This window comes from Pelecanus crispus, chromosome 3 (genome assembly GCF_030463565.1).
Source record: "Pelecanus crispus isolate bPelCri1 chromosome 3, bPelCri1.pri, whole genome shotgun sequence".
Classification (NCBI taxonomy): Eukaryota; Metazoa; Chordata; class Aves; order Pelecaniformes; family Pelecanidae; genus Pelecanus; species Pelecanus crispus.
In genome coordinates, this window is record NC_134645.1 from 9,625,401 (window position 1) to 9,636,666 (window position 11,266).

Genomic DNA, 11,266 nt, shown 5'->3' on the forward strand with positions numbered 1-11,266 from the left:
ATCTACCATCTCTGTATGCATGACGCGCCGACAACAAGGGGAGGCTTTTCTGTCCCTGTACAGACTGCATACTGTCTTCCTCAAGACTACACACAGACATACAAGCCAGACTTCCTTTCTAGTATGTAATATGTAACAGGATATACTCTGCCTACAGAAAAGAGACGGTGAGGCTGTCTCTCCAGATATAGACTATATTCCATCTATACATAGACTGTATGCAGGCAAAACATGTCTCTTCTGTCTAGTCATAGACTAGATACGGCCAAGGCAGGATTTTTTTAGTCTCCTTATACAGTGTATGCTGGCTGTATAGAGAATAGAAAACAACAGAAGGCTGAGGTGGGACAGTACCTTTCTGTCACCGTACAGACTATAAAATGGACATACGGAGAATATATGTGGAGAGCACCGCACATCACCTTCCTGTCGGGACGCAGAACATATTCTGGTTACAGAGCAGAGACGGGTCAGGTAAGGCAGCGATTTTCCACCCACCTGCATGTGAAATCTGGGGAGGCTGGGGGCTGGAGGGGGGCAGGTCTCTCTATACATCAGGCATGTTCTGCCTATAGAAGCACACAAACAGGGGAGGTGAGGCTTGCCACTTTGCAGAGCAAAGACTTGGGGCACACAGGTAGCACGGGGCTCTTCTGCCTGTATGTGGAACATAGGCTGTCTATAGACCAGAGAGATGACTCTGTACTTAGAAAATACACTGCTCATCTGTACAACAGACCCAGAGAGGCAGGGGAAAGTGGGGTACTCCTGCCTGTACACAGGCCATGCCCTCTTTGTATAGCACAGGCAGAAGGGCGAGGCAAGGCAAGACTTCTCTCTTGTAGAATACATCCCAATGGGCTGGGGGAAGCAGGGCAGGCCTTCTCCATTGCTCGCACACACCTGCAGGGACCTGCTACCCCAGCCACCTCCTGCCTTCCTTTCCTCATCTCCCACCTATCTCCCAGGCATCCACATGGACACCAATGGACATCAAGCACCAGCCGGGGGAAGAACCCCAAGCCCTGGCAGTGTTCTCATAAGGAAGGCACAAAGGGGAGCAAACACACCCTGCTCCTTTACACCATTGGGCTGATGGCGCAGTCAGGGTTTCAGCTCCTATGACCACAGGATCCTTCCTCGAAGACTGGACTGCTGGTCCAGGGACAGGGCATCCTTGACTGAGCAGGCAAGAGTCTCTGCTAGTGCTGCAGACAGGACTACACTTCAAGCGCAGAGAGCCACAGACACCAAAGAGAAAGCACAATGTCCCAGGACAGCGCTCTCAGGACCACTCAGGAGCAATATTGCTCGGCGAGGGTCCACAACAACTGCAAACCTTGCTACTGGCCTCCCTAATGGGAACAAATGTTTCGCGCTTGCTCTTCCTTTAGTGCAAGATGCTATCACAAGCACCAGACAGAACACTGTACTTACCAAGCGGAAAGGGGAATCCTTCCCACCTATCAAGTGAATTAACCTTGGGAAGGCAGAGAGGAAGGAACCAAGGAGATTATCCTTCAGGAATGCAATACATTTTGGAGACAATAGGCTGATCTAAGAATAGAGGTGAACTTGCATGAAATACATTAAGTAGAAGGTATTTTTGTCTTGGTTGCATCGCACTTTTGAGCAAAAAGCAATGCTTTTCGAAGTAAAGGGTATTCTAGAATAATCTGAGTGCTGCCAAATTTCTCCATTTGGTGTGGCTGGGTGCAAACAGACCTGTCAGACAGACACAGGGGAGGCATCAAGTACTGGTACTTGGAGGATACACGTAGAGGAAAAGCCAGAAGGGAGAACAGGCTACACTTGGCTTTCAGTCACGTAACAGAATCAAACCCCTGGCTTTGAAGGGTGAGGCAGCACCACCAAGGTCAGAGTGGGAACACGAGCTACCGCTACACTACCTCGTGAAATCCAGACTAGGCGTCAGCTAAGCGAGGCATTCATTTCTACCAAGTTTGGCTTCCGTTCCACTCTTCACCTTCAGAATACTCTCTCTTTGCAACTTGTATTTCCTACCTGAAGCTGGAGAAGTCACCTAAGAACTCATCCCAGCTGTAGATAGCACAGAAGACCACTTGGTGAACAGTCTGCTCTAGTCTCATCTTACTTTCAAGCTTGTCAGAAGATGCTGCAAGAGACAAACCACATTACTACAGCCCATTCCAGAAGAAAAATAAAGCGCAGAGATTAGTTTCTGGGACGCTGATACAGAATATAAGATTTATACATTCTGTATCAAAATGTTCAGCCTGCGGCTTTAACTCTCAGTGAGAGAAAAATGCTGACTTGTTTAGAGACTCTTTGAAACAGTATCTCTTTGTTGTAAGACTAACAAACCTTGAAAAAGTTCTTTAAGTCACAGCCTGAAACTGGCAGACACCAAGGTCAGGGGAACTAAGAACATCATCACCCAAGACAGGCCAGAAAAACCAGTTGAAACTACCACATATTGCAACAGGCTGTTACAAGCTGCTCAGCAACCCAACTCATGATCACATATGGAAGAAAGGTCCAGAGTTCACGGAAAGAACACTGAGGGACCCCTCTACAACAACCATTAGGGACCCCCAAGGACCACCGACTCAAATCACTCAACATGTGCAACTGGGAAGAGAATATGTAAATACATTCCGGGAACTCATTATCATAAGGCTGCCTTTTCCAGGAAATATGATGAATATGTATATCTTTGTTCGACATAAACTATGCTTTTTGTTGCGCGGCATGCACGTTAGGCAGAAGTATCCCCTGTGCATCCATCGCCATAAATAAAGAATGCCTGCTTTCTAAAACTCCAAGATCAGTCTTACAGAGTTTCCGTAAGCTGTAATTTTCGGTATCATTTTGGTGACCCAGGTGGGACTTTGCTTTTGAGACTCAACGGATGCGGGATCACAGGACCTCCACCTGACATGGACATTTCTCAGGAAGACCCTTGATGCCTGCTCCTCCAAGCTCACAAGCCAAGGGCCCTGGTAAGAATGTTTAAGGCATTCTTTTGGGTGTTTGATAATTTGTATGCCTGCCCATCAGTCTGGGTGAAAGCCCAGCAGGGTTGGGCTAAAAGGATCCTTGAGGGGTTTGAATCCCCATTCGATAGTCCCTCAGGTGAAAGCCTTAAGGACGCCCAGGTTTGGTTGGAGTTCGAATCCCCTTCTGGTCGAACTCTCTTGGTATTGATTTGGTATCATCAGGTGGTAATGTGCATAAAGAAGATTTGATTAAGTATTGTAATCAGTGGTGGCCATTGTATAAGTTGGATGATGGAGAAAAGCGGCCTGTGAATGGAACTTTGAACTGTAATACCATGCTGCAATCAATGTTGTTCTTAAGGCGGGAAGGAAAATGGGATGAAGTTATGTATTCTGATATGGTTTTCACTTTGAGAAATCACCCTGAATGGCAGAGAGAATGTGGTGTTAACACGTCACCTAGTGACTCTTCTGTTCTTTCTGTGGACAAGGACAGAAAAGTTAATGGAAAAGGAAATAGGCTGAAAAGATGTTGTTTGGCTTGTAGCATAGGGCAGAAGTGTTTGAAATTGTGTGCAAGAATGAGAGGAGGACACCGAGCTAGCTATTGCACCCCAAAGGCAAATGGGTTCTCCTGCAGAATCCCATGCAGATTCGGGACCAAGCAATAGAAAAAATGATCTAAGGAATAATGAACTCTCCAATCCTAGTTCTATAGCAGGACAAACTAGAGGCAGACAGGGAGATGTGCTTCAAGCCCCTCTCCACCAAGTAGTCAGCAACGAAGGACCGGTAACTAGAAAGGTGCTGCTTGTAGTACTGGGAAAAATGTTTGAAAACAGAAGGGAGATGTGCAATTGTTGGTTTCCCCAGATAGGGATCAGGATGTTGGTGGTGGTATGAGAAGGAGGAGTAAACAATTTAGCTCCATAGTGGGCAGAATGAATTGGAAGGAGTCTGTTGGGTCATATCAGGAAAACCCAGAGAAAATGTATTGGTCTTTTAAAAGGATAATTGAGAATCATGGCCCTGATTGCAAAGATGTGCAGGTGTTGCTCAACACTTTATTTCTGCCTAAGGAAAAGAGAATGGTGCTGGAAAAAGCTCAGGAGGAAAACGAGAGCCTAAATGCAGGGGATGGTCCAGATCGTTTTATGCTCACACAAGAGCTGGACTAGGATCCAAATACAGGGGCGGGCACATTAATGAATAATCAATATCAGCAGTTGATATATGGAATAAAGCATGGGGTAACTAGACCTAAAAACCTTGCAAAACTGTATCAGGTGGCGCAAGGTAAAGGTGAGGACCCCTCTGTCTTTCGTAAGAGACTGTGTGAAACAGCCTGTAAGTGGACAGATTTGCATCCTGAGGATGAGGCTAATAGAATGACTTTTACTACTTTGTTTGTGGGGCACTCAGCACCGGACAGGAGGAGAAAGTTGCAACAGGTAGATGGCATGTCTGGAATGTCAATATCTCGGTTAACAGGAATTGCATATAAGGTATACAATAATAGCAAAGGATTGGAAAGGAAGGAAAAGCAGAAAGAGAAATTGAAGGATGGAAAGCAAAATGCTGCAATTTTAGCAGCTGCCTTTGCTCAAGCACAGATTTCCTCTTGGGGAAGGGGGGCGAGGAACAAGAAGAAATACAGGAAATAGAGTCCCTTTGGGGAGAGATCAGCGTGTGGTTTGCAAGGGAAAGGGACATTGGAAAAATGAATGCTCAAAGAAATGAACACCCCCGTCTGCATCCATTCTGGAGGCAGACTTACTTATGATTGGCATGGAAGATTCAGAGTGAAGGGAACCAGAGGTTGAGAAACTAAGATTCCCCAGCCAAACTCCTGGTTTCGGTCAAGCTGGGGAATGAGACAGTTAAAATCCTACTTGATACAGGGGCAACCTATTCTGTACTAAATAGCTGTAAAGGGCCCACAAGCAAATTCTCTATGTCAGTGATTGGTGCCACAGGAAAGCGAGAGGTCAGACCTTTCTTTCAACCAATTAAGTGTGAAATTTGGAATAAAATATTTACATATGAATTTTTGTATATGCCAGAATGTCTGTTACCTCTGATGGGAAGGGTTCTATTAAATAAATTGGGAGCACAAATAACCTTTGATCAAAACAACGTTCAAGTACATATTCTGCAAAATAATGCTCGGAAGGCACAAGTATATACGTTACAAGAATTTTCAGAGACACAAGGTGCTGGAAATAAGGAGAAGCAAATTGAAGCTGCCTCTGAAATCATGAATGCAGTAATCCCTTTTGTCTGGGCAATCGAGAAACCTGGAAGAGCTGAATCAGCAAGCAGAACCGGTGAGAGTGGAATTGAAACCAGGAGCAAAGCCAGTAAGACAAAAACAATATTCAATAAAAATGGAGGCCCATGTTGGACTGGAGCCCATGATTACTAAGTTTCTAAAATACGGACCGTTACGAGAATGCTAACTGGAATATAATACCCTGATTTTGCCAGTTAAAAAGCCACATTCACAGGAATACCGCTTAGTACAAGCTCCAAGAGCTATTAATCAAATAGCCACTGATGTGCATCCAGTGGTACCCAATCCTTACGCTTTGTTAACAACAATAGTTGATTCAAATGTCTATTTTACAGGATTGGACTTAAAGGATGCCTTCTTTTGCATTCCATTGGAAGAACAAAGCCAGAAGCTGTTTGCCTTTGAATGGGAAAGCCCTACAACAGGATGCAAAATGCACTTGTGCTGGACAGCGCTTTCCTGAAGATTCACGAACAGCCCCACAATCTTTGGTAATGTACTAGCAAAAGAACTGGAGCAATGGCAAGGTAAGAAGACCACCACTACCTTGTTACAATATGTATACAATACCTTATTGGGGGCGACACAGTTGAAGAATGCAGAGAGACAACTATCAGCCTGTTGCTGTCAACAACTGTAGCAGCCTTAGTCCCAGAAAGAACTTTCAAAATCTACACCCCTAATTATACAGAAAAAGAAAATAAGTTGCCTGAATTATTGAAATGCATAAAGACTACTGAAGGATGGTGGGTAACCCCAATTGGACAATGTGTTGTAACTCCACAAATAACGAAGCAGTTAATGGAGTGAACCCATAAGAGTACCCATATGGAAACTGAAGCTTTAATTGAAGCAGTAAAGAGTTACGCTGTAGGAATCAGTATGATGCCAATTGCTAAAAGTGTTACACAACAATGTGAAATTTGCGTCAAAAATAATCCTCAGATCCAAAGGAGACCCCCTCCCAGAGACGTGAAAAGAGGTTTATGCCTGGGGAATACTGGCAAATTGATTTTTTCCAAATTACCTAATTGATATAGATATTTGTTGGTAACTGTTGATACTTTTTCAGGATGGCCTAAGGCTTTTCCATGTCACACCAACAAAGCAAGAGTAGTTGTTAAAAATTTGCTCAAAGAAATCATTCCAAGGTTTGTCATTCCTTTAGGTATGTCACCTGACAATGGGCCTCACTTTATAGCAGGAATTCTTAAACAACTGAGCAAGGCACTGTCTATAACTTGAGATTATTACTCTAGGATAAAAAGGGCCCTGCCCCTTGAAGCGTACAACAGCCTTTTAAGCAGTGGCAAAATCGGGAATATAGCATTCCAGAAAGCAGAAGCTCCAGTAGCTGTACTAGTAGTTATACTTGGCCTGTTAATAAAATTTTTGCTACCTAGAAAGCCCTTGTAGTCACCGCTGACTTGATAACCATGAGGAAAGGGCATTGGACTCGATGGTTAATCTTAATTAGCTCTTAATCGAGCTCCCTAAAACTGACAGGGTCTGGGAGAACAACTTACATATCAAGTTGTTTCAAAATATTACAAACATGCTTAATAAAACTGTTGGATTTGTACTCAGATGCCTGGCTCAAATATGAACATTCCCCTTATTGGAATCCCTTTACCTCACAATATCCACTCTTTGCTCACCAAATCAAACGCATCCCACTATGGACTAGAAGTAGCAGAGTCACCTATCACTATCCCATTAGTTAATGATTCTATCATGTGACTTGCTATCAAAGATGCTTCCTAAATTCTACTCACAGAAACCAAGGAGGAAACAACACTGATCCTAACTGCTGTCCACTGGAACCTGTAGGAGAATATCTTGGCTGTACTACATATGGTACTTATGGGGGAGCCAATATATTCTCCCAAAATCAAAACAGGAGAGGAAACCATACTGTGAAGGGTTGGCCCGCCCCTCATGATAAAGGGTGCTATTGGCTGTGTGGTAATTGAGCCTGAAAGGTGCGACCCTTAAGATGGAAGGGAGCCTGCACTTTAGGAGCTCTTGTCCCTAATACAACACTCTTCGACAAATTACACAAACAAAAAGGATGGGTTAGAACCTTTCAAACACCAGAAACCAGCAAATTCTGCAAGCGGGTACTTAGAGGGAAAGCCATGAGCAAGCCGGCGCACTTTACACTAGACCCTACAAGACTTTCACAAGTATGAGGGCAGGGGGACCTCTCGGAAAGCGACTCACCTCCTCCCCCTGCGAGCAGCAGGGATGGAAGAGCAGCAGGCACCCACACCACAAGCGAAGACACACCGGTGACACTGCTCTGACAAGATGACTCCACACTGCCTTTTCGGTCAAGCACCGCAAAGCTGGGCCGTGCCAGAATTAAGCCTGCTCAGGCAGCTTCTCCACGCGTCCCGCGCAGGAAGGCTGGAGCTCACCGAGCACAAGGCCCGTGCCCCCCACCCGCCCCAGGTGGAGCTCAGTGCACGGGCCAGGCTTCATGTATTCCACACAAACAATTGTTTGAAGAACAGGTCTTGAAGGTTTATGTTTATGAACCTTCTTACACGCCCCTTGTTTCAACTCTGGAACAACTCCGCTAGTTTCCAAACGCCAAGGGAGGTCGGTGTATTGACCTCTTTTCAGGCGGAAACAGGCAGCACCTCCGGTCCCCACTCTAACTCCAGTGCTCAGCCTCTGAAGTGCTGGGACCTCACGCTTCCAACACCCAGTGTCACACCCACGTTACACGCCCTGGAGCGCACTCGGTGCCCGCGGCAGCGCCGCATCCTCACGGCAGGGCCGGGCACAGGCTCCGGACCGCTGGGCTGGCTGCCCGCCGCCTGCTCCCTGGAGCAACGCGGCCTCCTCCCCTCGCCCGTACCTCGGCACAAGGTCTCTGCTCGCACCGCCGTCCTCCCCGAAAACGCCCTCGCCGCCCTCCTCCTCCTCCTCCTCCTCCTCCGGCCGCCCCGCCCCGCCCCGCCGGCAGCTGGGAGCGCAGCGCCCCCCGGCGGCGGCCGTTGCCTTCAACGTTCCCTTCGCCTCGCGCCGGCCGGTACCGCGCGAAGCTTCCCGAAGCTTCCCGAAGCCGCGCGCGCAGCCGCCGCCGGGGAGACGGGAGAGGAGGAGCGGGGCCCCGGGGCGGGGGGAGAAGGGAAGAAGGGGTCGCCGGCAGCTCCGGCCGCAGGCGAGAGCAGCCCGGCAGAGCTTCCCGCCTGGCAGCGCCCGCCTGCGGCTCTGGCAGGGGCAGGGAGAGGGGAGAGAAAGCGGCGCCCAAGGCAGAGCCTGCCCCAGGGACCGGCCCCGGGGGCAAAGCCCGGCAGGGACGGGACGGGACGGGACGGGCAGCCCTGCCCAGCCCCGACAGCACCACCCCGGCCAAAGCCCACCCCAAGCCAAGCCTGGGGCAAGCCCCAGCCCCGCGCTACAGACCTGCTCCTAGCGAGGGCTCGCTGAGGCGGCTCTGCCCCGACACAGCCCGGCTCCAGCCAGGTCCCGGGCACGGCCTCCAGGCCGGCTGCCCTGGGGCAGGACGGGCCCTGCCTCCCCGCTGCGAGGGCGGCGTCCCCCGAAGGGGCTCCGCCGCAGGGGAGCTCGGCGGCCCCGGCCGAGGCGCCCCCTGCTGCCCACCCCAGCCTCTCCCCTACAGCAGAGCGCCGCCCCATTGGCCGGCGGCCTCGACGCCTCCGGGCGCAGCCAATGGCGAGCGGCCTGGCACCTGTTGCCAGGCGACAGGGCCAGCCGCCCCAGCTGGGCCCTGGGCCGCCGGCCTGGCAGAGGCAGAGGGCACTGGGCCAAGCCCGGGAGCGGTCTTCCGTGAGAGCATCAACAACGTTCGCGTTGACTGCCTTGAGCAAAAGCATCAAGGAACAAACTGGGAATAAACTCGCTGAAACTCCAGAGTTGAGCGTAACGGGAATCTCTCATTCCCTCATTGTTCAGACACAACTGTGGTTTGCCACGGCGGGATAGTGAAGAATTAAGAGGCAAGAGGAGCACAGCAAAATTCAATTCAGTTGAAAATCCATTAAATTAATTTAAAAATTAAATACCGTCAGTTTAACTGAAAGGAGGTTGTAGTGAGGTGGGTGTTGGTCTCCTCTCCCAAGTAGTTAGCAATAGGACGAGAGGAAGTGGGCTCAAGCTGCGCCAGGGGAGGTTTAGGTTGGAAATTAGGAAAAATTTCTTCACGGAAAGGGTAGTCAAGCATTGGAACAGGCTGCCCAGAGAGGTGGTGGAGTCACCATCCCTGGAAGTGTTCAAAAAACGGGTAGATGTGGCACTGTGGGACATGGTTTAGTCTAGTCTACCCTTGATTGGTTTAGTGTCGACTAGGTTAATGGTTGGACTGGATGATCTTAAAGGTCTTTTCCAACCTAAACGATTCTATGATTCTATGAACTAAAGAGTTCAATTTCAATTCCCACCCAACGAAAGTCATTATCCAAGAGTTCATGTGTATTCAGGCAATCAACGAAAAATGACAACAAAGAGGGGTGCTGTGAAAGGAACAACAAATCACTTTCCTCCTCTGACAGCCTAAGACCTTGCCAAGGGCAGGTACCTGGATGTGGACTCCAGAAAGTCTCCACACCCTCTCCCATGCTGTTTCCATAAACAGGCTAACAGGTTAGTCTTGATCAAATTACTGACAGTTGATGGGAAATGCTCCTAGAGTCACGCCTGAGCTGGGGTCTCCTGTTAATTCTCATCTGAAACAGCGTCTGTTTCTGAGGGCCACCCTTCAAGATAGATGCCAATTAGAAAGCATCCAGAGACTACAGCTAAGAAGGATCTGGGGTGCAGGAAACATGGTCTCATAGGATTAATCATAGGGTGAATAAACCTGTTGTTTAATGTCAGGAAGAGAAGGCAGAAGAGAGCTGTGTAAGGGCCTTTAAATATGTCGAAGGATGCTGCAAATGCCTCTGTGTTGAGGGCAGGAAGAATGGGCTTTAAATGAAGCAAAGGAAATGTAGCTGGGGCGTTATGGAAAGAGAAGTCAGAGACAGTTTGAAAGAGATCTATGGTATCATGAGTTAAAAGAAGAAGGAATTAGGGTTTGCGCTTCGCAATGCAAAAACCAGAGCGCTTACACATCTTAGCCCTGTCTTATGAAAACAGATAGGTACCCTCTAAGGTGACAAATGAAGAAAAGCACTTATTCACTTCATTTAAAGTACAGCATTTCAAAATACTTTTTTTTTGGGGGGGAAGGGGATGTAAAGATTTCATCAGTCTATTTTTTTCAGAGCTAATAAGCATATATTACAGGGTAATTTGATGCAGAGACTACATGGTGAATGTTATCCTCTGCCTTTTGGAAGCAATTGTAATAGATGGTCAGAATGTGCCTTTTGTTATTTCACTAATATATTTACAAAATAAACTATAACCAGATTGAGTCTAATCATAGGACTATATCTAGACTCAGCCCGCTAAGTTGCGGTGCATTCCTGACTCACTGAAAAAATATTGGGTAACTTGATATTTGAGGATCTGCTGACTGCCTGAGTAGTCCCATGTACCTCAAACAGAGTAGTTTCAATGAATATTCCATATCCTGGAGTTACAAGTTCATCTCTCCAGAAGAATAAAAATATATCCTGCTGTTAAGGAAAGAATAAAAGTAAAGGAAAATATGCTTCAGCAGAGGTAACTTCAGTCTATCAGTATAGAGCAGCTTTGATTTGATTACAGCTTTGACTTTCCTAGTGGGCTGCTTTGGTCATACACAATTTTTTCAGTCCTGATGTATCAGTAATAAAACTTGATCTGTCATGCAAAAACCAAGAATTACTTCTAAATTTGCTTTTATGGTTACATACCTGACTGGGAGCCTCCAGTGATAAAAAGCTATTTCTACTTTCCAAGTAAAGGCTAGTACCTCCTGAGAGCAGCTTCAACAGCTATTCACAAGGTAATGCTATGATACAGAATGCTTCAGCTTGAGGAAGATTACAGTCACAGAAATCATCAGACTGTGAAAAACACCAACTAGATTCTT